Genomic DNA, 19,909 nt, shown 5'->3' on the forward strand with positions numbered 1-19,909 from the left:
ATATTAGTTATTGAATTGTAAAGAAACAATTTCAAAAGAGTGTATTTCCTTTCCGATATTAAAGCATTTTCTTTGAAAATCCGTGTGTACGAATAAGAATGTTACATACTGTATGTATATAAACACCGTTTTGGGCAAGAAATGGCGCTCAGAATCTAGTACGAGTTACGGAAACCTGGAATAAATGGTGCTGGTTGCTACTGCCCTCTAGCGGCAAAACCTGTAAGGGGTTGTCGAAAAGAAGTTGTCTGCAGAGTCGATAAGAGAGAGTGATTTTCGGACATGTTGTGGGTATTTCTTTTATATTTGTGATTTATAAGTGATTCTGAGAGTTGTTATTGGTTGGAACTGAGCTTCCTATTAACCAAGACATTTAATGTACATGTTTGTTAATCAATAATTGCGCTCCGGCACAGCGAAGAAGCAACAAGGAGGGTAAGTCTAAGTCATCGTTTTTATTCTCGTGAATGATTTGTTTATGACAGGTGTTCGCACATATTAAATGTAAATTTGGTTGCGCTACTTTCTTTCGTAGAGAGAGAGGTTTTTTTGTTATTTATTTGAATTATTATGGCACAAAGGCAAAGATCCCAGTGACTGTATACCGGACTCTTTGTCAAAAATCAATAACACTATACGTATTTTGAAAATAGCCAAGAGGACTGCTGTGCTGTTGTATTTTGTTGACGAGTATTCGAATCCTGTTTGTACAGACTACAGAACATGAGTATACATATGTTTGTGTGAGAGTTCTTTGCAATGTAGTTAATAGTTCGGTAACATCGCATTCATTACCTTCCAAGTCTCATATTTGCAGATATTTCGGAGCGAATTTACAATATAGAGAAAGTCTCCAATTTTGTTAATTTTCGGTATACTAACTAATTTTGACCTACTAATCACGAATCTGTTGAAAAAAACCGGGGGTCACGTCTGAAAATTTGAAAAAAAGCCGATTCAATTTTTTATATATATAGTTGTATATGCGTAGTTTTACGAACAAAAATGTAATCTCCTGTCATTGTGTCCAACCACGCCGTTGTTTTACAAGAAAATGATTTATGATGTTCAATTCTAGTACGATCCCTATTTAGGGGTGAAATGAGTGCTAATGGAACCTAACCTAACAGGCCTAACCTAACCTTATGTGAATGTTTCGTGGGGCTACCCGTGGATGGTTTTTGGGGCTAACATCAATGGTTTGTGGGGCTACCCGTGGATGGTTTATGGGGCTAACGTCAATGGTTTGTGGGGCTACCCGTGGATGGTTTTTGGCGCTAACAAACAATTTTTCATCAAAATGTACAATTTCCAGACGTGACCCCCGGTTTTTTACAACAGATTCGTGATTAGGAGGCCAAAATTAGTTAGTATACCGAAAATTAACGAAATTGGAGACTTTCTCTATATTGTAAATTCTTACCGGAAATCACGATGACATCCACCAATCTGAATTTTATGTCAAAATCTGTTGTTATGCTACCCTTCTCTACATATAAGGCAGGTCGTGTGTGACATAAAACAAAAGTTGTATGGGGGGGGGGGGTAACTTATGTGATACATTATTATGTTAGCTGCAAGATCATGAAGCACATTAAAGGGGAGGAAGATAGTATGAAAATGCTAAAGGAACAAAATCTGATGTGCCAAACCTTGTAAAATAGGCATATACATGTAGACCCGGCTCAAGTTCCATGTGCTGGATGCTTTTGTACAGGAGAATAAGGCAAGCATTTAGAACTTTGGGAATTAGTGTTTGAAGTTTGAGGAACATGAAGTTAGTCTCTGGAATCATAATTGTGAATTTTTATATTGAAAAGTAGAGTGCTAGTAACGATATTGCTGTGCTCATACGTTTTAGCTGCCTAGAAGTATTATAAACATGAGTGGGACCAGGAGCTGCAGAAATTCTGTTGCAGACTAGCCTTACCAGTGTTTAAAATTGGTGTTGCAAGTCACAATATACAACTACACCAAACTGACTATATCACATCACCATTTTGGGAACAATGCAATTCTTATGGTTATGAATATAATGGAAAAGGTAAAACTTCGATAGCGTCCCAACGGATTTCTTCATTTTTACACAAAGAAACTACTTACCGAAATGAGTTTCTGTAGCATTTAGAAGGTCTTGTTGGTATTTTCTTTCATCGATAAAAACCAATCTTGTCCGTATATGCTAAATTGAATGAAATGAGTGCTAATGGAACCTAACCTAACAGGCCTAACCTAACCTTGTAGGCATACCTCGTCCCCGTGATGGTTTGTGGGGCTATCGTGAATTTTTGGGGCTACCTGTGGATGTTTGTGGGGCTAATGTCAATGGTTTTTTAGGGCTAACGTGAATGGTTTAATAATTACTTTTTATGTCAGAAATTGAACTTTTTTCATGAAGAAAGCAAAATAGCACCTTGAAGAATTTTTCACAATGCAGAATAGCTAAGTATGAATGTTAAAAATGATGAAATAAACGAGTGAGAGGTGCTGGGACGGTATCGAAGTTTTGCCATGGAAAATTCACATGTTACCGTCAATCTCTTTATGTTTGAAGCAAGAACGGTTTGATATTTTTAGATAATTTCCTGTGCATTTCTCTTGTTGATTAATTTTATTCTTCACTAGGTAAGCATTGTTATGATGTACATCATAACAGTGCTTTTATTATGTATCATCATGATCAGTTTAGGTACTCATTAATGCATATACATCGTGTTGTGAGAGCGATAATCTGAGCAAATTGTTTTAATTTCTATGTGACATATTTGTGTTTCTTATTTTTTGGTGTCAATTTTTGGGCATGTATCACTTCACACTTAGACAAAACTACGAGGAAGATAAAATGTAGTCTCTTGCTTATTATCCAGAACTTTGAACAATAAATTTTCCGAATTTCCGAAACTAGAATTTATTTTTCTGCTAGATTTTGAGTTTCCAAAATTACTGTGAGGGTTTTCCAAAAATGCTTACAAATAGGTATGGAAATTGAAAAGTGAACTGGGAATTTATTCATTTCAAGTGTGTTTGAAACCTTCGGTGTCATACCTTAACAAATATATAATGTCAACAAATGTGTGCAAAGTTCTTTGATTAATATTTTGTCAATTCTTGTAACCTTACCTATTCTCTGTCTTGAAGAAGATACATGCACACACACCACACGTACATGTGAGGAAGGTATTTGGAATATTGGAATTAGTGTGTAAGTTAGTTTAAAGTTTGGATAAATTAATTTACACCATTAGTCCCAGAAGATGTTAATTTTTTAGTATTTGTCATGATAAGTAGGCTGTGCCATCACTGCTGGGTGTGTTTTTCCCATTAAAATATGCGTATGAAGCAATCAAACCTAACGATCCTAATGTGCTCAAAATGTATAACTAGGTCTATAGTGGAACCACCAACAAAGAAACCTGTGCAGACCCACGACCCCTGTGCACCATACTCCCGCGAAGCGGGGAGGACAGGGTGAACCATGCTTCCTTATGGTCCGAGCTGAACAGTTCGAGCGGAAAGTCCACGAAGGATGTTAGACGAAGGTTCTTTTGTTTGTGGTTGCTCTATAGCAAAGTATGTCCATGAAGCTAATATAACATAAGCATGTAGGAGCATTACACAGTCGTAACTTATGCCAGTTTCTTTTCTCTCATATATTTTCAACACCATACACTAACAACCATAACATCTGGTAGAGAAATATCAATTAATGGTATAATAAATGCATTGTTGCACTTAGAGTGGTTGTGTAGAAATATTTGCATGTAAAACATTTTGACTCGTGGAGAAATTACATTGGACTGTTTGAGCTGTGACAACATCTAGTTGTACTTGTACGCATGAAAAAATTTCAGTTTATAATCCATACTTGGGTGCTGTGGTACCAGGGATCCATATGTGTTGTGTGCATATTCTTCTTCTGTGATGCTGAACCTTCACATTGAGTCCTGGCCTCTATAATGTAGCTCCTCCGTATAGAGCCTTTCCTCTCCAGTTGCCAACTTCTAACATGTTTGCATCCTCTCTATCATCTTCTGGCTTCTTTGCATCGTATACGTCCTATTGTATAGTCACGGACAGTTCTGGGTTGTAGTGATTCTATTGAAAGTCATTGGTAATGTTGCAAGCCAGAAGTGTCTGTGACTGTACAATAGGTATATGGCAGGAGCGTATATTCTAGGGTAGCTAGGCTATCTGCGAAGCCTGAAGCCTAGAGCATGTAAGCAGAAGAAAAATCGATTAGAAACTTTGAACAAATTTACCCATTTCAATAAGAAAATAATGGCAATGCTGAAGTTGGAAACCTGAATTCTTGGGAGTTGGCAACCTGAATTATTAGAAATTTGCAACTGGCTGCCGTTGGGATGGCAATGTGGATTCCTTGAAGAAGTAAACAGCGAGCAAAATCGGTGTGTCTAGTCACGTCTAATAACTTCAGGGTTCATACGAGCCTAGTCTTCTCTCTTGCTCCATAGCTTAGGACCACGTGCCATAGTGAAGCATACACCACTGGTATATGGTGTGGCTCCATCCTTTGTATCTAACCTTTTTAATTTAATGAAAGTGGATGTACAGAATCTCCGGTAGAGTAGCTACCAACAACAATTAAAAATATCTCCTAAACTAATAATGCTAGAATAATGAGTGTTGCTTCTTTATGTGACAGGACTCTCCAAGTTTTGCCACTACCCATAAAATAAAATAATTGCTATGTACAATGAACATGCAGCAAATGACTTAACATAGGAATTGAAATGGCAGCTTTCAAGTGTGACAGAAAGTTGAATGGTGTTTTTGGTTTGCTGAATTTCAATCTCCAATTAGAATGTCTCTGTGAGGCCATCCAACCTACATCACAAAAACTTCACAAACACACAAGAAAATAGGTTTACATGACCTTCGACCATGCCCAGAGCTAGAATTGATCTCCAGAGGGGACACTTTGTAAACCAAGTCCGTTTTTCAAAAGTTTAACAGTGTTAAATTAAGATAAATTATGTGCGGGGGGAGGGGATCATTAACTTACATAACGCTTAGAAATATACCACAAGTACTACATTTCTTTCTATAACTTGTAAAATATCGCTTGAAGTGTTAATTGGCTGCTACTGAAATCACACACTCCATACTCAGTTTGATGATACAGATATTTATATCACACAAGAAAACATGGACAATATTCAATCATACTGCCTAGCGTACATTCCATCCCCTGGCCGAAGCAATGAAACTCCCCTTCGTTTCCAAAAGTTGGGTGCAGTTGACCTTTGATTCAGATGCGGAGGGAATTTGCATAATGAAGCCAAAGTCACAAATTTCTATATAAATGGGAGGTTGCAACAGGGACAACGGAGGTATAGATAAAGAAGCTCCTCTGTGAAGGAACTTTCTGAAGTCTAGAGAAGAGAATCTCATAAATACTTGCTGCTACTTAAACTTCTTCTTATAAATAAGATGAACGATTGTAATAGCTGCTGTTCATGCTCTGTGAGTTTATCCTTCACCAAAGTTGTGAGCAAAAGAATATCTGCTGTCTACACTTTCACTCTTCACTGCAAAGAAATGCTACAGTACAAAATAGTTTTATCTAATGTCAAGGTGTCTGACTTTAGTTCCAGGGGGCACCACAAATGCTGCAAAACACTAGTGAGATGTAGTAGAGTACCATCTTGATATTTTACATGCCACCAAAGGTGCACATCTAGATATCTACTGAAACTTGGAGTTTCCTTAACAGAAAATCTAAATCCCGTTAGTCCAGCATTATTAGTTTCAGAAATATATCAATTTCTTATTGGTAGTATTTATATAGACACACTCTACAAAGTTTTCATTGCATGTTAGTTTTCACCTCTCTTTTACAGGTCTCAATGTTTTTATCCAAGTCTTAATTTTGAAGGCATCTAAATCTGTCATATTTCTTATTCAAGTCCAACTCATGATGTAAGGTTGGTCTGATTATTGTTACTATATGATTTTGTTATTGTTGCTCTGTGTACTTCTCTGGTTTTAAATGTTGGTAGTGTTTAGATTTCACTTGCATTTCTGTCATTCTCAGGTTAGTCTCTGGTATTTTAAATAACATCATTATTTGCACAAGCTGTTCCTTTAATGTGCTATCATAAAATGCTTGTCTACAGGTTTTCCTTGCTTTGTGGTGATGCCCAATGTTCAATAATGACAGAAATTAAGTCAAGTCAGTCATTCTTTGTATGCATTTGACTTGTGCTCTTTGTACCCTATGTCAGCCTTTGTGCACAAGGTACTACTATTCATGGACCAGCAATTATTGAAGCAGCACTTTGCCTATCTATTGGGCAAATGAGTAAGGGGGCACAAGAGGCAGGAACAGTAAAAGTTATCGTAAGCTACACCCTAGGATAATATCTAGGGAAGCAACAATCGCTGACACCAGCTGATAACCAGTCTCCGAGCAAAGTTCATCACTAGGGAACTGATTTTAAGGTACAAAAGGGGTGACCTTCCACCTAGTACACCCCATTGTTAACCTCACTTCCACGCAGTACACCCTGGACTGCTTTATGCAGACTAACGAGGCTCTGGGGACTGGCCCTATGGTCAGTATAATTTTGTGTTTTGTCATGTGTGCCGAGTGCCCCTTTACAGCCCCAGCTTTTAACCAAAGTCAGAAAATTTTAAGATTTTAGTTGTGCAATTTTAGTTATGGCAAGGGGCTGGACCCCGTATAGTGTGACTGGTGCAAAATAGCCTGCGTGCTGATGCACCCAAAATTTTAAATTCAAATTTAAGGTACAAAATTATTGTTGGTATAGGGCAAAAATGGTTCTGAAAATGTTTTCAGAAAGGTACTGATAAAATGCCTTTATTCAGATGTAAACCAGTTACATTAACGTTCATTGTTCAACACTGTAGGATATAATATAATTTATGTTAACATGGTGTAATTTATATTATACCATTTTATAGCTCTCGTCCTGCTCTACAAAATGAGACCGTAGGATTTAATGTATCTGCTCAAGAAGACTGAAAATTCTTTTATTTTTCTGTCCAATTTTTTTTTAACAAAACATGAAAGAAAAGGAAGGAAAGAGGTGCTGAAGCATCAAAGAGTGGGTAAAAAGGGAATAAATGTGCTAATCTCACGAAAAGGTGCTACAAAATGTGTCCATTTTCCTTGATTTCATGTCCTAAAATACATATCTCAAACGATCAGTATAAAAACAGCTATATTTTTGGAAATGTGCTGCACCTTAAAATCCGTTCCCTATTCATCACAATAAAGTAGAGAAACTTGACTATAAAACTGATGTGTTCCTAAAGGTTCACATAAGCACTTTTTTTGTAGATGCAAAATAATATAAGAGTTATTTTTATGTGGTCCCGGGTTCGATCCCCGGCCGGTTCAAATCCGGGAACTTTTCTAACGTTGAAAGCGGCCCCGGCGCCCACCCAACGTCGAATGACATGGGTACCTGGGGGAAACCCTGGGGGCTAAAGGCGGTCAGGGGCGTGGTGCTGATCACATCACCCCCACTCACGACCGGATCAAGAAAGTGTGGGGCGTTACTCCCACACCCCCTATACGCCTTCATGGCGTTGTGCTAAGCACAGGGGGGCACTTTACCTTTTTTATGTGGTTTTTATTTTTCCTGATGTGTTGTGTGTGTTTATCTTGGTGTAAGCTTGAAAAAGTTGTGGGAAACCAAAACGAAACGTCGCAGGAAGTATAAAAAAACACTAAAAATAACTATATTATATTATTTTGCATATATAAAACTGTTTATTGGTACAAGTAGTGATTTTCATTTAGAGGATTGAAGTATACGAACTCCACATATTTTCATTTCATTGCATGTTAACTGCAAGTAGGAGTTCTTTCTAGATAATAATAAATCATATATTTGACACGGTAATGTGGTTTTACAATATTTGACCAGCTTTTTGAGTCGCTTCGAACCACCATGCGATAGTGTAGTGGTTAGCCCTGTTTCCTGGGTTCGATTCCGGGTGGAGGCACATTGCACAGTGAATTGCATTCTCCTTAATCTCAGCATAACTTGGGCTTAAAATAAACTTCTTAGGGTTTCTATAAAAATGACGTGACCATAAATTATTATTATTATTATTAAATCGTGTTCACACTAAATTTTTTTCGGTCGAATTCGCCAGAAGTGTAGCCGATTTCCGTGGCGGAGTGGTTATCACGGCGCGCTACAACGCCAGGGTCCCGGGTTCGTATTCCGGCCTGAACATGGGTCTCCTTTGTGAATGCCCCTTCAGCAATTTCATGGTATCACTCATCCTCATCTTCGCGATTAGCCAAAAGTGTAGTGCCGTGCGCTTTTTACACTTGACTTCTTGCTTCGTTAGGGTGACAATAGTGGACAACGAAACTATTATTGACTTGATTTACGAATGTAAACCATAGAGATATACGTCGATCAAAATCTACCACAAGGGTTGTCTTTTTCAAGACACCAAAATGTCAATCTCAGTTCCATGCCTTGGACTTCATTTTGCAGACTAACGAGGGTCTGGTGTCTGGACTCATGGCCAGTGTAATCCTCTTGGGGACTTGTGAGCTGTGCGTATGTGTTTGTCCCTTCATCTTATCATAATTCATCCTCAGTGGCAAAGACGCTCAGTAAAATGAAGGAAGCCATTCATTCAAAAACTATCACAAGCATGAGGCAGGAAAATGAAGATTAAATTAATTTTCCGTTATTAAAATTACTCGCTGATAATTAAAATGTTCCAAAGTCTCGTTAACCCTCTTCATTCACCCTCTCCAATATTCATTTTCAGCAGTAACATTTCGTCGGCCATTTCGATATTTTTTGTACATGGAACTCTACCACGGACGATTTTCCTGATGCAACATGACCATCAGATCGCCAGAACGCCCGTCAGTCCAACACGACCGAAACGGGATCCAGTGTGACCGCAGGATAATGCTGTGATGCATTGACATGATAACCTATGTAACATTCGTGAAGCAGCTGAAATGTTGACAGACATAGTAACAAAGTAACATAGCGCCGTGCCGATTAACGAACTACACTGCGTCTTTCTGATAAATAGGGGGCATAAAGGCCATGTTGTTAGCGAGATAATGAACTGCGAGTCAAGAAACAGGAAGTGAGAGCATTGATAATAGTACACGGATTTATGTTCCGCAAGCCCTTTTCGCTTTTAGGCGTTGTTTCCATTGTGGCTGCGGTCATGAAGCGTATATAATGAATAATGAAATGGCCTGGCCAGAAATGAGTAACGTGAAACATTTTTTCATATTTTTTTTCCGGAAAATTTGCCAGATTTCTTTCTCAACCGACCTCGATGCTCCCGTATCTCTTTCATGTTCAGTTTTCTGGTAAAATATTTTGGATTAAAGTGTCAAATTACGTGCAAAGCCATTGACGTAGTCAGGCATGGGCTTACAGGGCCCCGGCCCCTCCCTAGATTTATCATGTTGCACTGCTCTACATTACAAAATGTCATTATTTGTTAGTTTTTGCTTGTTTGGCAGGGGGAAATCACTGTGACGACAAGCAAATGATTGATTGATTGATATGTTGTTTTAAGTCCACTTTATGCACAGTTAGGCTAATCGGGACTGGACCTACAGTTTAAAGTGGGATCCGAACCACTTGTGCCTCCACCGGGTATCGAACCCGGGACCCCTTGATTACAAGGCGACGACACTACCACTGCGCCATCGGGGAGGCTGACAAGCAAATGCTCTGTATGTTGGGAACCCATCTTTATAGCCATAGCCACAAAATAGGCGTTTCATTGTTGCCCGAAATTGCGTAACACGTGGATCGAACCCGAGACTGCGCGCACCAAAAGCGAGAACACTAACGGTTCGGCTACGCGGAATCTGCACAATCAACTATATTGCTTAAGCATGCTAAAATACACTCTTCCTTACACAGATAATAGAGCTGTGTAGAAAAGAAGAAAAATAAAATAGAAATATCTGAATTAAAAATATATTCAAGGTAAGATTCACTCGAGCCAGCAGCGTGGAATGCCTTGGATGCTCGATTTTGAAATGTTTACTGCCCGACACATTCTGCTAGCGTGTGTTGCATAACTCGGAGCTGCATAGGAAGAAGTTCGTGGAAGAGCCATGCTTCAACATTTCACTTGAAATGAACGTACCTGGGCATAAAGTGGACGTGGACAAATTTTGTCAGATTTTCACACTACAGTAGAAGTTCGCAGTTGCAAATTGTAATTCTGAACTAGTTATTGGATTTTTCATGTTTTAAAATCCAAATACCCTGTTAAAAAAAAAAAAAATATGTAAAATATTTAATTATGTACTCGGGAGATCGTGGTCGGGGGGGGGGGGGACCTGCATAAAGCAGCTGTTGAACTCCATCCTTAGATCAATAGGAACCTAGGGCGGAGGCGGAGGAGCGCGATGCTGATCACATTTCCAGTATGGCTGAGAACGAGAATATGTGTGATTGTACCTCCACAGCACCTATACACACTCGTTTCTTTCCTTTTTCCTTGAACCAGCTTCTTGATGGGAGATATACGTTTGTTAATTTATTTTAGATAATGTTGATTAAACTTTATTCTCTAGAATAGCAAGGCAGTTGAACCTATTTACAACGCATTTGTTGCATAACGTATGGTGAAAAAAAAATTGCACAAAGTTTGCAACCCTGCAGAACGGGCAATATTGAACACTGACACACCATTTGAGCTGTGTTGGATTGTACGTCTACCAGTTATGTAGTGTGAAGAGCAAGAGAAGGTTGGTGTAAAAACAAGTCAGTATGGAGCTGAAAGAAGACGACCGTCGGAAAATGATCGTGCAATATTGGACAGAGAATCGTGATGTTCGAAAGTCCTAGCTTGTGAAACATTTTCAACGTGTAGGATTTTCCCGTCGTACGGTTTAATATATTGTGCCATAATTGGAGAAGGGAATCAATGTAGAAAGAAAGCCGGGCAGTGGACGGAAGTCGAAGTTAAATGAACCCAGAGTGTTGCAACAACTGCGACGTGTTACTGCAGGTAAGGTGGCAAAATCCTACCGTGAGCTTGATAGGAGGTTTCAGTGTGATAAAAACACAGTGAAGAAAGCATTACAGAAGATGGGGATACGGAGATATAAACGAAAAACTATGCCAAAAGTGACGGAGCAACAAGTTGTTGTCCAGAAACAGCGTTTACGAACCCTTGTGACAAAAACGTTCACTGCAACAAATGACGTGATTTGTATCATGGACGATGAGACTTATTTCACCCTAGATGGCAATGAGTGGCAGCCGAAAACCTACTATGATCCTGGAACTGCTGCCGTGCCCGATCCAGTGCGTTTTGCTGCCAAAACCAAATTCCCACAGAAGGTGTTGCTATGGCTTGCCATGAGTGAGAAAGGACTGTATAAACCTCAGTTTTTCAAGGCTGGCCTTGCACTCAACGCCGACTGGTATGTAAAGTTCTGTTTGCCTAAAGTGAAGCAGTTTATCAATGAATACCATCGTGGGGACAATGTTGTTTTTTGGCCAGATTTAGCCAGCTGCCATTACGCTGCACAAAGTCTTGCGGCCATGGAGCACTTAGGTATCCCTTACATATCCAAAGAACAGAATCCCCCTAATGTTCCCCAACTGCGGCCCATTGAAGATTTCTGGGCAAATTTAAAGCGGATGGTGTATGCCAATAATTATCAATCACGAACCGTTGCAACCCTCATCCAACGGATCCGCAGATGCTTGCGCGATGTTGATCCATCAACATTTGCTCCATCTATGCAGAAAGTGCCCCAAAATTGTCGCAAGGCCAGCAGACTCGGTGTGAATGTGTTTGTTCATTGATGTTCAGATACCACCCTTGTATACCAACCAGCACACGAAATACATGTGTGCGTTTTTGCCCTTGACCACAGCGTTTTCTTTTTGTGCAAATTTTTTTCACCGTACGTTAATCGAAGGGTTATTAATTTCCGCCAAACTTACCATAAGGCAAGGGTTAGATGGTGTCTCACGACTTTGAATAGTTGTACCAAAGATGATTTATGCACACTACTACTTATAATAATGTGCTGGAATGTTAAACAGGAACTTTACTTTTCGTCAAATTCATCTAACATTATTTTATGTTATTCATTAAATATTTAATTCTTTATCTTTTGACATTAATTTCCTTGCCAGAAGAGTTGTTCTTATACAAATGTTGGCCACCTTAAATACACGTAAGCCAGGTAATGATGATTACGTCCTGTTATATCTTTTCTGACACAGTCTTTTTACCTATTCATGTACAATATTAATTAATTTACATGTTATGAATCGACCTATAAATTGTATTAACATATTCATTTAAACATTTATATTATTACATCATTATTATTACTATAATTGTTTCTCAGACACTTGGTTCGGACCCCCCCCCCCTTCCTAGATAGGTGCCTGGTCATATAGCATATTCAAGGAACACAGAATGGTCTGCATATGAAAATTTCCTGGAAAAAAAGCTAGAGTAAGAACCCTGTCATGGCACAGTGCAATGCACAGAAGAGGGCTTTTATTATTACTTATGGAAGAAAACATTTGTAGTACACCAGTGTAACCCTATCCTACCAAGACACCCTCTTGAAAGCCCTGCAGAGGCCCTTCTTGGTCTGCATTTCAATACGCTCTGCCGTGTTGAGGTCAAGATTCCAAGAACGACTGTGGGAGTGGAGCAAAATATAGGAGAGTGAAGCGCGTACAAGTACCTGTAAATCACTGCCTAGATCCCGTTGGATCATCAGGAGATGCGAGCCAAGATAATCTTATCGATGCAGAATATCTGTGAATTACTCTTTCGTGCTTTGGGCATGAACTGGCAATTCCGTGCAGCCAGGAACATCACTTCCAGGTCGTCACGGAAGGCGTGTCCTTGAGGCTTTCTCCCATCTTCATGTAACCACTGACACATTTTTCCAGAGGTTGAACCAGTCCCAAGGTCGCGTGGTTTGAAAGGAGTGGATTTTGCCGCAGGCGGGGACATCGAACTTGATTTTTTGAAAGCGATGCATACTTTGCACATGACATGTATGCTATATTCTGTCCCGGGTATCTCTGGAGTAGTGTTGCCCACGAGACGAGACTTTGGCCTGTCTCGTCTCGTGGAGTCTCGTAGAAATGCTGTCTCGTCTCGAAAATATTCGTTTGTCTTATGACACATGGTGAATCTCGTCTCGTCTCGTCTCGAATTTTTAAAAGCCTATCCCGTCTCGTCCCGTAGGCAACTAGTGTTGCCCACGAGACGAGACTTTGGCCTGTCTCGTCTCGTGGAAATGCTGTCTCGTCTCGAAAATGTTCGTTTGTAAAAGGGACACATGATCAATCTCGTCTCGTCTCGAATTTTTAAAAGCCTGTCCCGTCTCGTCCCGTGGGCAACACTATAGGCAACACTACTCTGGAGCAAGGCCGCGCATAGCGGCAGAGGAAGGGGGGATCGAGAGGGCAGAACGAAGCAGTACACGCTGCTGCGAAGGCTGGTAACCAGTCGCTTTCCCCCTCCGGGCAATCGCATTCATTTTGTTCATTGGTGAAGCGGTCTCGCGTCACCACTTGCGCAGATATTTGGTTTTCGTTCTCTTGCTCCAGAGGTACCGGAACAGAGTACATATACAGTTTCTGTCCATAAGTTTTTAGTATTTTCCTAAGGAGTTTTTACGTAAATTCACAAACGAACGTTGTATTTGGACTACTGTGATGCACTGAGGGACCCGGGGGCTCCGCTCCCAAAATTTTCCTTGTCTTAGAGAAAAGTTTAATTTAAGGGGAAGAGTGACAGTTTCGCACCAGTTGTGCATTTATTTCAATATCGTCCGAATGGGCAATGCTACTGAGGAAAAAAAGCCGGTGTTGAATAGAGTAAGAATTTCTCTACATTTTGCAAGTGAAAGCGTTTTTTAAAGTTGATCATTTAGCTAGATACGATGTTTGAAAAACATGATGAATACGTATTTTCAGAAACCCATGTATTCCTTGTGCGGAATCAACTTCAAGTTATGACTAATCAAATGGAAGTTTGGACTTTTTCGCCTGTCAATTATTACTTCAGTCTGTCCTTTGTACGTTGATATCTTTTTCTATACCATCGGAAGTTTGATATTCCCAAGAGAACAAATAAGGATGATTTGCGCCCCAGTTCACAGCCAAACGAGTGCACGAAAGAGCCAGACCTGGCTCAAAAAGAGCTAAGTTGGCAACAGTGCTCCAGCCGCCGCAGAGAGAACGGCCACACGGAAATTCTTCCCTCATGCTCTTAATGTAAACAAGAAATCTCAGATTTGCATGTAGATCACAATTAGTTTAAGCTTTTTTAGGTCTTGTACTTGTTGAGACGTAGACTAAGTTGGGTATACATGTAATAATGTACAGGGTGTTCATGAAGTCCCGGTACCATTACAAAAAACATTGCTACGACATGCTTGAACAATACCGTCTTCCTCGGTGGGAAGAATTCCACCCAACCATAATTTTTCAACAAGATGGGGCACCCCCTCATTGGTTCAAGGATGTTCGAGGTCTTCTGTATAGACATATCCCTGGCAGGTGGATAGGCCGTGATGGACCTATTCCCTGGCCACCGTGCTCTTCTGATATCACACCCTTGTATATCTACTTCTGGGGGCATATCAAAGATTGTGTTTACCTCACTCCTGTTCCAGATATTTACTCTTCGAATAATAATAACAACGGAGAGTATCCTAACTGTTACTGGTGATATGCTGGGGCGTGTATGGGCAGAAGTGGATTACCGCCTTGATGTTCTGAGAGCAACGAGAGGGGCGCACATTGAGGTGTGTGGCATATAAACGTGGAAAGTTGTAGCTCATTTTGCAATCAACAGCATTGTTCTATTGCATGTAGTTTCCGAGCTATGTTTTTTCGTAATGGCACCGGGACTTTATGAACACCCTGTATTTCTTGATGGTTAGGTGAAATTGATAAGGGGACATTCATAACTGAACACCCAGTCCGGGACTCGAACCCAGAATTGGTGTCGAAATCGTACCCAAATTCTATACACAGTTCAGTGACATGCATATTTTTTCAGTTTACATAACTTCATGTGAAAAAGGGGAAAATTTAATATAAAAGGATTAAAAGGAGACTATGAAGTCCATAAAATTCATTAAGTTTGAACAAAACTGTTATAATCATTGATAACCAATGACAGGGTGTGTTGGGATGAAGACTTCATTGTACGGTAAAATGGACACTTTCTGCAGGTCAGTACTTGATGATGGTAAGCTACGTATATGTTTTCAAATTTAATGTGCTGTGTCGAAACAATGACGTTTCTCTCGAAAGTCACGTGACTTGGGTTGGACTTCCTCTCGATAATAAAAGACGGATGAGCAGTAGATTGCAAATGCTCGTTTCCTGTCTCGTTTTAATGATGTCTGTTCTCCCTCCTGCCTCCTCCACTTTTTGTTCTTCTTGATAACCACGGAACTTAATTATATGCACCTAACATAATTTTGGACAGGTACGTTTTAGAGAATGTATGGAAAGGAAGGAATATGCGTGTTTGAAAAATATTATGCATCGATGTTTCTTGACTAGCCTGCTATCATCTCCTCTTGATACCATCCCTATATAAAGGCTGAATCACACGAAATTGGATATCCAGTTAGTTGGCGCTGAAATTGCTACCTGCCCAGATGTGATGGCTGCCTGACTGACTGGTTTGGAGGAATAGGACATGTTCTAATTACTACTGGCTTTCCTCGACTGGATTCTGTAGAACAGCCAATCAGAGCAAAGTTTGGCTATGTGAAGATAATCTGAGTTTGCAAAGGAGCGTTTTATGTCTGTGGTTTCCGAGTGCTGGCTGTTTATACTATAGTTTCTCAATAAAAAAAAGAAGTAAAGAGGTGACGTGCAGTGCATTCGTGTTCAGTTCATTAATATTTAGGTATTTATGCAAAGCGTTGAGATGTGCACGTGACAAATATGATTAGCTGAAAATGAAAATCCTTATTATTATGAGTGTAATAATAAATATTCGACTTTTTTTTGTGAATGAATCCTGCGAATTTCGTGTATGAATAATGCAAACCCGAGTTCATCAATAAGCTTTTTCGGGGTACGCATTGATTATCATATTTTTTTCGAGCCAATTCAATTTCTAGTCCATCCATACTTTTCTTTTTTAATTTTTCATAAAAGCACAAAGCAGTAATTCTCCTACAACATTCTTCAAATTGCTCGTCCATCTTTACAGATTGTCTGCTCTGCGCAGTGTCTTATGGGAACAAAAGTCGATCGACAAGTACGGTGACAAGTATCGTGTGAGGCGAAAGCTAGCAAATGGGAAGCCAGTCCAGCGCCAACTAGGGCATGCCTACTGGAAATCCAGTTCCGTGTGATGCAGGCTTAAGTGTTCCTTACCCTACCTTATCCACCACTGTTTTCTTGGCATGCACGAGTCGGAACCTTGTAGCTTTTCGTGCATGCACCGTCCCGTGTTGAACCCGGTATCAAATTTGGCACCTCGGGACCACGAACCATGCCTCGGGTCTAGGATACAGGATGCTCATGGCATCACCAGAAGTTCCTTTCTCCAGAGAGCGCGGTTAGCTTTGGGTTCTTCATTCGAAGCGGCGAAAATCACAGAGAATTGGATCGCTTCGTCCCAGAAGACTACTTTTCGTTTGTGTGCCGTCGGTATCATGTAGGGAAATCGTTTACTGGGTCGTATAATTTACAATCCCTCGGAAACGACCACGTGCTCCTTCCAGCGACGAAAGTAGAATCGTGCGAGTGAGAGTGACCCTCGCTATTTCGGGGAGTAACATGATCGACGACTATTCCGTTGGTATCTGCATACGTTTTCGATTGTGGCACTCTTCACAACTCGTCGTTTAACAGAAATATTACAATACTTTTAAAAATTCATCAGAGTACGATTGTGGGAATACCAATATCCGATATGGTGCTTTTCACCATATTCAACATCATGAATAGCAATGAAATAATTTTCATAACGTGGCGTTTACTGACCTTCAGTTCCGAAAATTGTTGGTACTGGAAGTTATTTGTTAGTCAACTGCAGAGAAAAATGTCTCCACTTACGGTGGGGATGATAAAATATCTGTGAAAAGTTACACATGAGCATGATACAATAATACACACACACGATTATTTTTATGTTGAATTGTTGTTTTAAGTCCACTTTATGCATATATAGGCTAATCGGGAATGGAGTCCAAGCCACTGTGCAATGTTCCTCCAGCGAGTATCGAACCCGGAACCCAGTACGGCATCGAGGAGACCAGATTGTTGTTATGTGTGGATTGCATGTGCAGTTCTCAGTACCAAGGGTTCATTCTAGAGCTTCCACGAAGTATTCATAACGTATGTTCATTTGTTCATTATCGCTACATTCATTTATTTCTCCTACTTTGCTTTTTTAGGAATGAGATTGTTTTAATACTGCTGCACTGTGCGTCAACTGATATTTAGTTTCAGATTTTTAAGTCTCTATTTCGTAAAACAAAGATATTGAAATTGTAGAGTGACTGCTTGATATTATTTAGATGTCCCACTGTACAGGCGACGGCGGAGATAATAGTGGACAAATTGTCCATTACCATGCTCAATCACTCGGTTTTCCAGAAGAAGAATCTCTCCGCATGATGAATTGAATTGAAGAAGAGGAGGGGGGAAGAACGAAAATTGCAATGAACAATTGGCCCGCCATTATCTGTGCCGTCGATTATACGATCTCTACGTACCACATTGCAAATGGTCCGAACGCTTTAAATCAGCAACTTTCGATCTCGCCACCGAAGTTCCTAGACTAGGAATGTTAACTTTGTTAGTGTCCTTCCATCAATTTCATCATATCACCACTCATCCTCATCGTTGCGATTAGGCAAAAGTTTCAGAAAACCGACGTTAAGTAACAAAAATACAAATTTATACAATGCAAGCTCCATACCATATCAACTACTGCTCAGAACTATCCACATATACGTGCTGTAATTTACTTTATAAGGAGGAAGGAAAATTTAAGTTGTTAAAACCTGACAAAGATCAGAATTCTCCAAAGTGTTACACCGAAATATGTTTGGTTTTTTTTTAGTGTGTTTATCCTGGAAAATGTGGACTTTTAACTTTTTCTTTTTGTGGTTATACGTAGTATAATATCATGGTTCACACAGATTCCCCTGATGTGAGGGAAAACTGTTTCCGTTGCTGTAGACAAGACAAACGAGACGTTTGTTTTTTTTACACTCTTCCACCCCGACGGTCATGGCAGATGTGGGTTCTGGTAAAGATGATACATTTGGTGAGCAACCTGCCCTTGCTCTTCAACGTCCCCTTCTGCCATGGGGGAGCCCGAACTCAGATAAAGCAGAACTATTCGTGCCCGTTCGAAATATTTCCTTACATGTTAATGCTTTTTGGCGACGTTTTGGATATTTTTGCTATTTTACGCCATTTTTTAGTATAATCGGGATGAAGAGAATTAAAATGAAATAACTGGAGGAACATTAAACAAACATACCTACGCCAGGACTCGAATCTGGAGCCGTCAGTGGCGAAGCGACTCGTTTTGCATATACCGTTTTTCTTCGAATCCAAGACGCTAAGGCGCACTTTAATTATTGCTTTAGCTTTAAGGCTCACAGATAGGCTACACATAATATCCGATACTATTAGAACAATACCGTAGTCAGTGGCGTGTCCAGGCTTTTCCAAAGGGGAAGCGGTTACGTATAATTATTTAGTAGTCAGCCCACATTACACCGGTAAACTCGCAAGAAGAGCTCAGGGAGAGGATCTTAACAACTGGTCAACACATCAAGGACACCATCACATCACGAGTTAAGAGACCAAATGTCCGTACAAACCTGCGTGCCTGCATACGTAACGGAGGTGCCCACTTTGAGCAAGACGTGTAATGTTCATTGATTCCATTCACATGAACATGAATGAAGTGTTATTTATTGTACACAAATGTGAATGTTAGCAACATTTGTACCTTCTTGGATAGCAGATGACACAAGGAAGTAATTTAAGTAATTTGTACGGTCGTGTCATACCATTTTTGTTATTAATACGTCGCCAAGTAAACTAAAAGTGCATTTTTTAAATCATCACTTGTAAGTTTAGACCCACCCGTTACTTACATGTGATTGTTATTTGGGACAAACTTTTTCCAACCAACTACTTATTTGTTAATTATCAGAAAACGCTGAAATATGTGCCAAACAATGAGCTGTTTTTTTTCTCAATTCGCATTTTTATGTGGAAAATTATCATTTAAAAAAAACAATAGAAATTCGATTATCTCGAAAACTACTAATTTTCGGACGGGGTATCATATGCTCAAATTTATTACAAATTGCCTCTACTTTAACCCCTGTCAGGGAATACATCTAATTACAGGTCACCCTGTATACTAGAATCCAAGGCGCACCTAAATTTTCAACATCCAAAACTTGAGAAAATAAAAAAAAGGGCCTTACCTAAGATTCGAAGAAATACGGTAACATAGAAATTGTGAATCTTTTTACATTCAGTAGTAACGACTCTTTGGAAATTGTTAATAAGAATTACAATGCACACATTAGGATCTAGTGAACGTAGGGCGTATTCAGTGCTACCTCCTCACAATGTATCTAGTCAGGAAGATAAGCTCTTACTTCACAAAGGTTCTCAATCGTACTGGATATGAAACTTCTCTGGGATATTGCATGATTGATTCATGCGACGTGCTTCGAAATTTAATGATTAAGAGTTGCTTGACAAAAATATTTTGTTGAGATTAGCATAAGTTTCCAGTAGCTTAATTTCCCTCATGGCTGTCGTGATCTGCGTAACCTATGTTTGTAATGTGGTGGTCTTCTGGAGCGCTGTATCTTGACATCTTAAACAGTCCCATCTGCTTCAAA

At 39.8% G+C, this 19,909-nt stretch overlaps 1 protein-coding gene across 13 annotated transcripts in view; it reads left to right on the forward strand.

Moving 5' to 3' along the window:
- The first annotated feature begins 222 nt into the window (after nt 1-222).
- EndoA (SH3 domain containing GRB2 like, endophilin-A) overlaps nt 223-19,909 on the forward strand; it is a 172,003-nt gene continuing 152,316 nt past the window's right edge. For all 13 annotated transcript variants that reach the window (XM_083118444.1, XM_083118448.1, XM_083118443.1 and 10 more), the window contains exon 1: nt 223-435. The gene's annotated coding sequence lies outside the window, so the exon portion shown is untranslated. The remainder of the gene's footprint in view (nt 436-19,909) is intronic.

The sequence above is a fragment of the Lepisma saccharinum genome, chromosome 3, assembly GCF_977018435.1.
Source record: "Lepisma saccharinum chromosome 3, izLepSacc3.1, whole genome shotgun sequence".
NCBI lineage: Eukaryota > Metazoa > Arthropoda > Insecta > Zygentoma > Lepismatidae > Lepisma > Lepisma saccharinum.